The 12,400-nt window shown below is 39.8% G+C and overlaps 1 long non-coding RNA gene and 1 other non-coding gene across 2 annotated transcripts; one reads left to right on the forward strand and one right to left on the reverse strand.

The window, feature by feature from the left end:
- Positions 1-1,767: 1,767 nt before the first annotated feature.
- LOC147800370 (uncharacterized) lies at positions 1,768-9,940 on the reverse strand. The gene is made up of 5 exons (XR_015427318.1): positions 9,875-9,940; positions 6,380-6,451; positions 5,514-5,585; positions 3,178-3,249; positions 1,768-1,843 (listed from the first exon to the last, which is right to left on the reverse strand). It is a non-coding gene; the product is annotated as an uncharacterized LOC147800370 (long non-coding RNA).
- Positions 5,272-5,344, forward strand: Trnat-ggu (transfer RNA threonine (anticodon GGU)). The gene has a single exon. It is a non-coding gene; the product is annotated as a tRNA-Thr (tRNA).
- Positions 9,941-12,400: the final 2,460 nt, after the last annotated feature.

Below are 12,400 nucleotides of genomic sequence, written 5' to 3' on the forward strand. Positions count from 1 at the left end.
CGAAGGTCGGCCTCACCCTACCTGGCAAATTCATCCCCCATCAGCCTAACCTCACCCGTTAGATTCATCTGACCATCTGCCTAACCCTCATCCCTAATCAATCAGCCTAACCCTAACCCCACCCATTAGATTCAACGGTCGGCTTAGTCTTAACCCTAACCTTATCCGTTCAATAGATCCAAAGGTCGACCTAACCTTCCCGGCTAGATTCATCCAACGGTCGGACAAGCCTTAACACTAACCTTAACCCTAGCCCTAATCCTACCTGTCAAATTCATCCCACATCAGCCTAACCCTAATCGTTAGATTCATCCAACGGCCCGCCTAGCCTTATCCCTAACCTTATCCGTTAAATAGATACAAAGGTCAGCCTAATCCTACCTGTCAAATTCATCCCAAATCAGCCTCACCCTACACGTTAAATTCATCCGACGGTCGGACGTAACCTAACCGTAGCCCTAACCCAACAGTAAAATAGATCCAAAGGTCAACCTAACCCTAACCCTACCTGTCAAAGTCATCCCACATCAGCCTAACCTTCCCCGTTAGATTCATCCAACGGTCGGCCTAGCTTTAACCCTAACCCTAGCCCTGTCCCTTTATACACTACCTGTGAAAATTCATCCCACAGCAGCCTCACCCTAACCCTACCGGTTAATTAAAACACTTCAGATTCACTGACATAGTCATGATGATGATGATGATGATGACTTTAGATACCAGTAGTAGTGGTGGGAAATCCTAGACAAGAGGAATTTAAATTTGAATCCCAAAAAATTAGACCAGATAAACTGATCTAATAAGGTCGTTTCATAAGAGCGTGCCTCCAAGAGTTTGCAACGCGTTCGCCAATCACAATGCCGGAAATCTGTCGACCCAATGCGTGTTTGGAAATGGTCGACAGATTTCGCGCATTGTGATTGGCTAGCGCCTTGCAAACTCTTGATGGCGCGCTTTGTGAAACGCCCATATTCAGTGGTTTAGTTCGAGGCCCTCTTCAAAATGTGAATTTCACAACAGACTGGGGGAAAATTTGATCTCGCGATGTACCTCCGTCGTCCTGTTTCAAAATAATATCGAAACCGCCCGGCTTATTATTCACTGTTACATTCGAAGCCACCATGCCATGGTTCTTCTTTTTATCACGATGAGATATTAAGATCTACGTGGAGGGCAACCTGTGCAGTGATAAAAAGATTGCTTTCACTATTCAAAGCACTAACGTTGCAGCCTTTCAATGAAGTTGGATCTGTTTACCGTACTTAATTGTCTGTGCTTCATACACGCACGCTATACGCCACGTAAACGTGTAGCCCCAACTGGGAGCTGTTTTTAGTTATTTTATGATATTCCAACTTTGACTTTTGCTGTTAAAAGTGTTTTTACAATGTTCTTTCGAAGTTTATTGTTGATTTCAATGTTTGCTTATTGATTTAGCAAGACAGTACTCTTTTCTTTTAATGAAAGAGGAATGTATCATGCTGTTAGATTTGGCTGGGGCACCCCTGATAAATAACTGTAGGCACGGTGCTAAAAAAAACAAAAAAAACAACCACAAGTGATTCTTTCTGGTTTGCTCAAAAGAGGACAGCCATCTGTATTAATCCGAAAGGGGAGTTATGGCAGCTGATGGACGGGGGAGCAACTGCAAGGATTGAAGCTGTCAGTTCGCTAAATCGAATGTGTCCACGTAAGTTACATCGTCAAGGGAAGACAGCATGAAGCGTTCCCTCTGACGACATAATTATATCGGGAATGTTTAACAACTCACAACCAATTGAGTTTGGAGAGCCTGTTGAAGGCATTTGACTCAATGTTACTGATGCTAAAATCCTGGAGGTACCTGTCAAATGAAAGACAAAAAACACAATTAAAAAACATCAGTTAAAACAAAATAAAAAAATATTTTAAAGTCAAAAATGAAATTAATCACTTGAAGGTCACTTTCAAGGGTTGAACCTACCACTAACTGCTACGAGAAGAGGTTGACCAGACCTTGGTTTATAAGTGCATGCTGACAACGTATCGGTAACAAGATTTCCTTAATACCCTCAGCTTACCTGTACAGGGCCAATTCACATTTCCATATTCCCCTAACAACAGTTTCCATGCCCATGCGAGTTTGCCCCAATAGAATTTCAATAGTACCATTTATCCTGAGCGAAAGGTTACCTTACTCTTTTCTCTTAGCAGCAAGGCAAATAAGCCGGATTTTCAAGTACACTCAGGAAACCGAGGTTGAGCCATTATAATAGATACAAATTGCTGTTCGTACCATCTAGACTGAAGGCACTCTAGGTGTAAACGGCATCGTGGACAGGCTATACAGCCGAATTGTCATACGAAGTGTGGATATTCCTTTTTTCTCTTGTGGTTAAGGTAAATGCTCCTTTTTCTCCCACTAGTATAACTCCTTCGAGTCTGATGATGATTTCCTGGACTGTTCCTCTTCATTTGGCCACCGATAATCTCGACCCCAAAATGTCTCTGAAACTGTTTTCCAGAGACTGAGGGGAAAGCATTGTGTGGACGTGTGCAAGTCAGCCACTGATAATTGAGATACATTCCCCCACAGATAAGCTCGGCCGACTCTAAAATCAAGGCATCTTAGAGAGAAGAATTCATTCCAGTTTTTTCTTCTCGAACCCAATTTGAACAAACGTTTCACTAAATATCGCCACATCGACGTCACTACTGCCACAAAGGCTCCACACCCCCCAGTTGTCCCACATTTTAACCTAACTACTCTGAGAATGCAATCAGTTAGATGGGCTGACATGCAAAAAGATCATTCACATCCAAAGTGTAATTATATTGGCCTTAAACTGCACCTTGCGTCAGAATCAATCTGTTCGTGTTCTTCAGGCTTCTAAAACATCATCACTCGCCAAAAATGAACCGACTCCTTAGATATTAGCTGTTGAGTGGATCAAATGAATTCCACCCCATCTGTTAGAAACACTTTCGGAATTCGGACAAGATGGCTATCTGCCCTCCGTAAATATCAAAACTGCGATGAGTTTTGTTTTCCGTGACAATAAAATTGCTAACCAAGGGAGTGTTGGGACCAGAACGAAGCTAACGGAAATTAGTGTTAATGTGCATAGCTTGTTATGGATATTCAGGTTGCAGCGTTCTAGATATGACAACACGAATTATACAGTCCAAAATACCTACAGCGTTTGGAGATTGTAGAGCCTACTGAAAGCATTTGCCTCAATGCATCTGATGCTGACGCCTCTCAGGTACCTGCCAAATGAAAGGAAATGTGTATACTGGTATTTAATGTTGGAAAGAAACAAGCCGTTGGTCAATTTGCCAGTAAACATTTATTGTTAACCGTTCGGCGAAAGTTGACGTTATTTTGTATGAAACGATCTCCGAAGCTATCAAACATGCTAAATCGACTGGAATCCGGCTACTCCGTAATTTTAACGTGTTTTTATGGGGTACCCTTGAGTAACATGTCAAATTCCCCAAACATTTAGTGGTGGCTCTCTTTTTTTCAGATGACATCGTTTCTGTATGATTCATTTACATCTGGAAACCAGACAAACAAGATGGTCTTATGTCCTGTGTACATGTACAAGCTGAAAAGCTTTTACACAGTAAAAAAATGTGGGGGGGTCGGTCTACTTTAGCGGCCGGCGTTACGTGCGCAAGCAGTTGCGATGGACATCGCGCGTATTTCCAGGAAAAAAGTGAGGGTAAGAAAAGGTTTCATGCTTGGAACCAGCTCCTGACCCAAAACCGCAGAAATTACAATGCTTCCTGTGAAATGTACCTTATCGCGCCAGCGACACACACCTATCTTACCTATGAACCATTATGCACAATCTTTGCTGAACTGTTTATTATGGCATCAGGTTTCCGTTGCATGGTAATCGGTCATTCTTGAACAAGAAACCAAGTCAGTGGGTCGAGTACTTGGGTCAGGCCCTAATAAACGGGACACATCATTCAAAAGTCAAATTGAACTCAGTCACATTGAAATCAAACACGGTGTTTTGTTGCAAGTCAGAATAACGGGGTTACACTACTTTTTGGTTATCTGTTTTCTAATTACGTTTATTTCTCAGCCCATTGTTCTGTTTTAAGTATATTTGCAAAGAGATTTCCTGTAATCTATCTCCTTTTGCAGAATTAGCAACCTATTTAAGCTACTTCAGTTAAACAATTTCTATATCACACACGATATGTTCTTTTCTCGATTTATCACGAATCCCAAGCAAAATATTTTGCTTTTTTATTGACCACACGTCAGTTGTCCAAAAGCATCCAGCCAGCGAGAGTTAAGTGGCAAGCTTTTTTTCAAAAGGAATCCCTAAAGGCTTTACACAGCTTTATTTCTTTCATATATTGCCAACAATGACCTCTTGCTAATTTCTCATCTGGTGTGATTTATGACAGTGCATTTTACAAAGGAATCGTCTGCTGGCTTGGCAAGGTCATATTGACGGGGGGGGTTAAATTGAAGAATTCAGCATCAGTACTGATGGTAAAGGAAGAGTTGCCATTCGATCAAAAAGCAAAGGGCGGGGGTGGGCGGAGTACCAACCGTGGCAAAGCTTTTCTAAGTGGAGAAGGGAGCTGACATAATTTTTTCTCCTTATATATTTAGATATTTAACAATTTAGGGATTGATCAATACATAGATACAATTTCGAACTTCAGCGTCAAACTTTTACTGACAGTGAAGAAAATAAAAGAAATTGCACTACTTGGCAGAGCTTCGTAAGAGTCACTCTCCGCTTTATTTTGTTAATGAATTCATTATGATGCATATCTATCGAAACTATTATGACTGAAGTACCATTGGAATCTACTTTTTCGACGAACGATTTCAGATTGTTGGCCTAATAAATGTAACCAACCAAGGAAGGGGACCCGAAAGTCTTGCAAATGATATCCAAATTTACGGTACAATGCCAAAAGTAACAGTTGTTTATAACCGACAAAATGTTACTTCCACTTAAGCTTATATTGCTGACGCCACCTTTAATCCGATATAGGAAAAATAGGGTTCATTAAAATAATTTGTTGAAAGAAAGGGAGTGCTTTACAATCATTTATAAGCACCTAATCAGTTTTCCTATATAATTTCATAATATGTGTTCAAAAAGCCGTATCCTCTTTGAGTGATCCCTGTTTACCACTTCCCAGGTTGTCTCGTGTTAATGGAGTGTGATCCCTGGCTACATGGTGTTTAATGGCTTCTGACTAGCAGCCCCAAACAGAGATATTGACAAATGGGAAGAGCCACCAACATAGGGCTGGATAGCTCAGTTGGTAGAGCACTGGTACGGTATTCCAGAGGCCGCAGGTTCAAATCCTGCTCCAGTCAATTTCTTTGTTCATCTTTCAATCTTATCAGTTATAAGCACCTAGTCAGTTTCACTAGATGGTTTCTTTCATAATATATGTTCAAAAAGCCGTATAATCAAATAATCAATTTCAAATCAGCTGTCACTGTTCTCTTTAACAACACAGATCATAAATAACTGAAAACTTACAGGTACTCCAGAGAGGAGAGTCCACTGAAGGAATTTGACTCAATGGAGATGTTGTGAGCATTCGTCTTGAACCTAAAAAATGATGGAAGAACTGTAGCATAACTCACATTGTGTGTGCTGAGGAAACAAGACGTCCTGGAATGCCTTAGTTTGATGATTTTAACTAGGCCAACAATTTTTGTTCTCCTTTAATACTAACAGGAGAGAAAATTGTACGGCAATCGTTCCGAACGATGCTTTAATCATATCACCAACTGAAACAGAATCAAGTAGCTTTTGAAATAAAGGTAATTTTCCAGTCAAATGATACACACAAATATACGCGGGACGGGCAAAATCTCAGACAAAAACTTGATGTACGGAATTCTTAAGGATTGTCGGAGGGGCGTGTCTCATCCAAACGGCGATAAGCAAATTCTTGTGCTGGTGTCTTTTTCGACGCAGGGTAATAACATGGTTCTTTGAACAGCGTGTTTCATGGTCACTGATGTCATCATTGCGTAATCCTGGAATCTATTGTCAGTTTTAACATTTTTCTTAGTAAAAATTAAAATTGGTTTAATCAAAATATCATTAAGCTCTGGTCTTCGCCGAATTTTAGTTTATTACCTCCTTTGGATTGCTCAAGAAGAAATCTCGCAAATCTTGCAAATTAATGAAATCCAAATAGATAATCCAAACAAATTGCTTTATTTTGAATTTCTTTCTTTTTCAATCCTGAAAAAATCTTTTCTTTTAATAACAGCAGCTCAGCAGAGTTTTATGAGGAAAGACGATGCGTATTAAAATAGTGCGTTTGCGATGGTTACGTTACAGATTGGGATGTTGCTCAATATGAGAAAAACCTGGAGCCACACGACACTTACAGACTTAGAAGACTGGAGAGTCCCATGGAGTCATTTGATTCAATGGAGTCGATGCTAACAGTATCAATGATCCTACAAAAGACGAAACCAATAACGTAGTTGAAACAAACTGAAAAGGTCATGACAGTATTTAAAATTCGAGGGAAGGTAATAAGTTTTATAGTCCTTTACAGGATAATGAAACCTTTTCCGAAACAAATGCATTTACAGCATTATTATTAAAAGTTAAGAAGATAGCACTTAGAGAACAGCGTTTGCGCCCAGGCAAACATCCATTCTTAGCACTCATGTATAAAAGGTCAATTTGATTCAAGACGTAAAACCAAATTTTGTGGCAGCTATGTTTAGTGACGTGATACTTATGTGACTGAGCATGATGTTTAATATTTGTTGAACATCTCTTTTTCTTCTGCAGTTACGTAATAGGGGCACACGGATTCAAAGAGTAATGTGATACAGTTGGAAGTTGGGAGAAATGTTGGGATGATGTAATCAGGGGTCCTTGGGCGTGATCTGAAAAAGTTACATGATTTTTAGTGACTAAAAACTTTGAGTTTGATTGGATTTTCTTTTGGAGTAAAGGCAGACAAACGGTGATGAGGTCTTGATGAACACTGACGTTACGTCATTATTATATAACGACGCGTGACTTTATCTTAACGGTGCATTACGACTCTTTTGAATGGGTTCACGTTTAGAAAGTAGATAGACGGGAAGTGTTGTAGGTAAATATTAAAATGAAATTGTGATGACATCAACATAGTAACGCTACGTCGGTTCAAAGCTGCATATTTCAAGGACTTATAACAAAAGAACTATTTATAGCCCGATCTGGTTCAGAATTTTTATGCTAATAGACCTCAAAGGTGCACTTTCAGGGTGTTATAAATTGACAACTAGTACAGCTATGCGATGATAAAATGGATCACTTCTTGTAAATGTAATAGGATGAATTTTGTGCCCCCCATTTTTTGAAATTCTAACTCCCCCAGAGTTAGGTCATGCAGTTTCTTAGAAATGTGTGGGTTGCTTGGCAGCGCGTATGGGCAGGTTGGTAGCTGAACTTGCAACCAACCACAAGAATCCTTGAGGAGGAGCAGATAAATTCAGTGGCCAGTGACCCTTCACTCCACTTAGCTACTGGACTCAACAGAGACTGTTCTGTTGTCTCTGTGATCTCTCCTTGCATTGAACCTGCCACAATTACATATTCGTCCCTGTCCTGCTCTAGGTGAGTTTGATGATACTTTTGTCTTACTTTTATGCCGAGATTGAAGTGTCTATTCTTCAACGTTTAGACCAAGTCGTCATAGGTCAATATCATATTGCGTTTCTGAATTGCAGTCATTGTAATTTTGGCTGAGAATGCTCTGAAAGAGTAAAAGAATGTGCACGTCTTAATTTAAGCCAAAGTCTATTTTAGAAGTTCTATCCATGTTGACATCTGTTTAAGGTTCTGTTGTTTCCAGATACAAACACCATTTCTTGTGCGATATCTTCCACGATCCGTCTAAACATTCTGACTTCCTAGTCCTAGAACACTGAATGAATTTAACTTGCTGTATGAGTTTCCATTGATTTGGAAGTTTACCATTTCCAGGGTAAAAGATCTCTGACGACTTGGCTAAATTAAGTAAAACTTAATTTAGAAAGACGTGATTCCTAGGATTACTTGTATAATATTATTTTACTTAGGTTTTTATGATATATTACTTCTAGCATACATTGAATAGTCACATTCCCTTGACTAAAGTGAAGAGAGGGATATTTCCCTCTTTTACAAGTTAAGTCTTTGAATTTGCAACATTCTTCTGTGTTTTATAACTTGATAAGTTTCGATCATTTGACTTGATTCACCTTTATCTAGTTTTTACCATAGTTCCATATATTCAGTAGTTAGTTTTTCTTTATTCTATTTCATTTCTTATATCCGGGTGTTTAATCTTTTGATGTGTACTCCTTTTGCTTTAAATCGATTTCATTGCCCAGAACTTTGACATTTTAATGTTTAATCTTAATTATCTTTTACCTCCTGACTATGAGTCACTCATATTTCCCGGACCAAGACTTCCAAAGTTTGACCGCAACAGTTGTAACCTTGTAATTCCTAAGACACCGGTCTTGGTATAGTGTCCTTGTAGCATCTTAGTCATGTCTGTGTAGACCAACCCACACACACAAATGAGGTACCCAGGTGGACGAAGGCATTGACCGGCACTGGTAACCATGACAACCTTACACACAGTGTAGTGTTTTAAAGGGACTTTCACTTTTGATAGTCCATACAACTGTTTTACTTGGTATAGTTAGTACTTGACTCCACTTGGCTACTGGACTCAACAGAGACTGTTCTGTTGTCTCTGTGATATCTCCTTGCATTAAACCTGCCACAATTACATATTCGTCCCTGTCCTGCTCTAGGCAAAGACACCGCTAGTACTGAGGCACTAAGGTAACCTCAGTGAGCCTATCGAGCTGTATGTACTGCTGGACAGGGAGTTACTTGGAGCGGAGTCGCATGCATTGTGTTCCCCACACCTGATTTACCCAAGCAGGGGAAGGAGAGACTGTGCAATCGAGTCCTACACACCATCTGCACATAGCCAACGATCATCAGAGTTCATTCAAGCCCCCTTGAACTGCAAGTCCTTCAACTGCAGGCTCCCCAGCTTAGTGCCAAGTGAAGCAAGGACAAGTCATCCCCAACTTCAACGCAACTTCGAGCTAGGCCCTTTATCTATTTTTATTGTTAATTATTAATTATTTTGTGTGAACAGAATCCCTGTTTTTTTCTTGTTGTTTTTAAATATATATATCCTTTAGATTTAGGATATCTGTATTTTTGTACAGCGTGTGAAAACTTTTCCCTAACTTAGCTGGAAACGCACTAATCTCCACTGGCTGGCTGACAATAAAATGGCGTAAACTAGTAAACAAATAAATAATGTAAGCAGGTGTCATAATTTTCATATTATGCCCGCTGCATAAAATATGGAGGAATGACATAAAACCCATCTTCCAGATTTACCGCAATGTATTAGTTTGTATGACAAATAAACGATGGAAGGACAGAAACCACAGAGTTTGTTTGCTTTTTCAAAAAAAAATGTTACACACGAATTATTAGTATTGACTACCTATAGGAGTCAAGGAAGACGCTGCGTATATAATCTCGCAAGTAAAATCCACAGAGATGTCGCTCAAAACGTTGCATTTATGCTGAAAAATGACGTGAACTCGCAAAGTTTTGAAGTTTTTTTTCATTTTACAAGGATCAGGGCAACTTTATTGATAGGGCACCTCATGTTGTTGATTCATACAAGTTGTGGCATACATCAAGTTTACGGTGTTCTCTGTGACAGCAAAACTGGTACCCAAAACTCCCGACTCGAGCACTTTCCCTGGACATTGGTATTAAAGTACATAGCTTATCATGGAAAAACAGCTTGCAGCGATCTATGTGACAATGCAAATGAGGGATTACAGAAAACTTACAGTGTTTTGAGACTGTAGAGCCCACTGAAGGCATTCGATTCTAAGGTGCCGATACTTACACTTTTCATTCTCCTGGCAAATGAAAGGAAGTACCAAACTGATATATTTAAAATTGGAAAGAAAGAATCATTTTATAAATTGATCAAATACTTAATTAACATCAATCAAGTAATATAGCCGGTGGTACCTATGCCACCAATAGGTACAAATAATGTTCATATGTCTACAAATAATGTTCATTCGATGCCCAATCAATGCGCTGCACCAACATTTGAATGTTTATTGGGAAATGATACTGCTGACGCTTTTTTACGTGAATTTTGCAAAGTCACTTTCAGGTGCTTTTGAGGGCTGTACCTGATAACATTTATAATGATTCGCTTTAAAAGCCATCCAAACAAAGCTTTTCCCGTGTCTTGCGTGAAAATTCCCACACAGACCACGAGGTACCCTTTGCCCCAAGTCTGCAAAGAAAGAGGTCCAGAATGATAAAGTTCGGCTTGAATTGGTGATAAAGTGAGGGCATGATGTAATGATGTCCATTTTCAAAGAAATTACAGCTACTTACTGACCACTTAGTGATCTTTGTCCCCTGTTCTGGCAGCAAAACATATTTTCTATTACCTGCCTGATTTAGGTTTGATTGTTTGTTTATACCAGAGATATTCATGTATGTCGGTTCCTAAGCCGCCAACCTCTTCCATAGTACATTGACCAACTGGGGAATACAAGGATTCATCCAACTAGTTTGAAGAAACAGCACGGCCCCGATCAGCCGGAGTTCTGCGGCTTTATCAGTGGAGAAAAATGTTGCTGGCAAGGTCGGAATTAAAGAATCAAAAGTCGTTCCCCATCTAAACTGAACAACAACCCGCAGTGTAAAGGGTATCATGAAAAGGCTTTCTGGGGATGATTGGAATCACCCCTGTAAAGCTGGAGGCCGCTTGACCACAGACCCGAAAAAACACGGCGATCTCAGCACCGTCGTTCTGACCGAAGATTCGTTTGATGATCTCGTTGGTACTTGGGCATACATTTGACAACCCAATATGCTTCACAGGTCATAAAGGAGCTGCCAATAAAAGCAAGTAGTAGGAAATAAAGAGTTCTGGCCCACCTCCCCTTTCTCCCCCCTTTCACCCTGCTTTCACCTTCTTTTCGCCACTCGCGCCGGGAATTCCCACTTTACTGACCTTGACCTTTTGACCCCACTTTTCCTGTAAACAACTCATGACGTGCACCGACCCCACAAACAATCACTCTCAAACCCAAAAAGGATTTCCCGTCTCTTGCTCGATAAAAAAAATGAGAAAATTTTTCGAGACCTATATATAAATAGAGACATGAGCAACCAACACAGACCTCTACTATCGACCTTTAATCCATTTAAGAAGGCGGTTTTAGAAGATTTTGTCAAGCGGTACAATATTCCATTACCGGCACCCAAGCATAAATCTCACACCAAACCCGAGCTCATTGAAGGCATACGGGCAGATAAAAAAAACAAGTACCTCCAGCGTCAGTCATATCGGCAGCTGTTGAAAACGGTTCAAAAATGCAATATTCCTTTTGCACCCAAAGACAATTATGTTAAACAAGACTTTATTGAAGCAATTAAAGCTTACACTTGCGGAAGTCGACATTAGAAACGTCAGACGCTTTAAAGGTAACTACCGCAATTGGTAATTGATACCCCGTTTCTTTGAGTACGACCTCGTGCACTTTTTTATTTTTACAAGACTTTCATAGAGAAGAAAGCGTTGGACGAGTTAAAAGAAGTGGGTTCTTACAATTTGCAAACTGCTCTAACAGTGCAGTTTAGATTTGAAAAACCTGAAAAACAGTTGCAACCAAATCCGACGTGAAAAATGCACTCGCTGGACAGAGGGAAAACAGATAGAGGACGTGGAAGCTCATACACAAAAAGGTTCTGGCTGGGTGTTTGATAAAGTAAAAGCTTTTTACATCAATGTGGTTAAATACAACCCGGTGGGTACGACTTATATTCCGCTACCAAAGTATTTAGCGGTTAGAAAGGCAATAATCAACGTTCAAAACAAAGATCCACAGTCTAACCGATGGGCACTGAGAGTGGCTTTAAAGTTATATTCTGACAACGTTAAAAGTCAGTTAGAAACAAATTCAAATTACGAAAATACATGACGATCGCCCCTCGACTTACACAGAAGCAGATGGCCTAAATTTTACAAAAATAAGCTTCCCGACACCAATTTCACAATCCCGCGTACCGAATCGCAAAACAACTTAGCGATTAATGTGTTTGGTTATGGCAAAAAGACGGTCTTTATATTCTTTATAAAAGCAAAAAAATGTCTGAACCTATAAATTTACTTTATTTTACCCAAGGTGAAAAGAGTCACTATTGTTGGATTAAAAACTTTTCTCGGTTGACGGGCGATATCGATCAAAACAAAAAAGACTGGTGCTTTAGCTGCTTAACGACGCGCCGGTAACGACGCGGCTACCAAATTTGTACAATCGCTTTCTGGGGAAGCAGATAAGATC

Source organism: Acanthaster planci, linkage group LG01 (assembly GCF_054643075.1).
Source record: "Acanthaster planci isolate LZ-2023a linkage group LG01, COTS_SCS, whole genome shotgun sequence".
NCBI classification, from domain to species: Eukaryota; Metazoa; Echinodermata; class Asteroidea; order Valvatida; family Acanthasteridae; genus Acanthaster; species Acanthaster planci.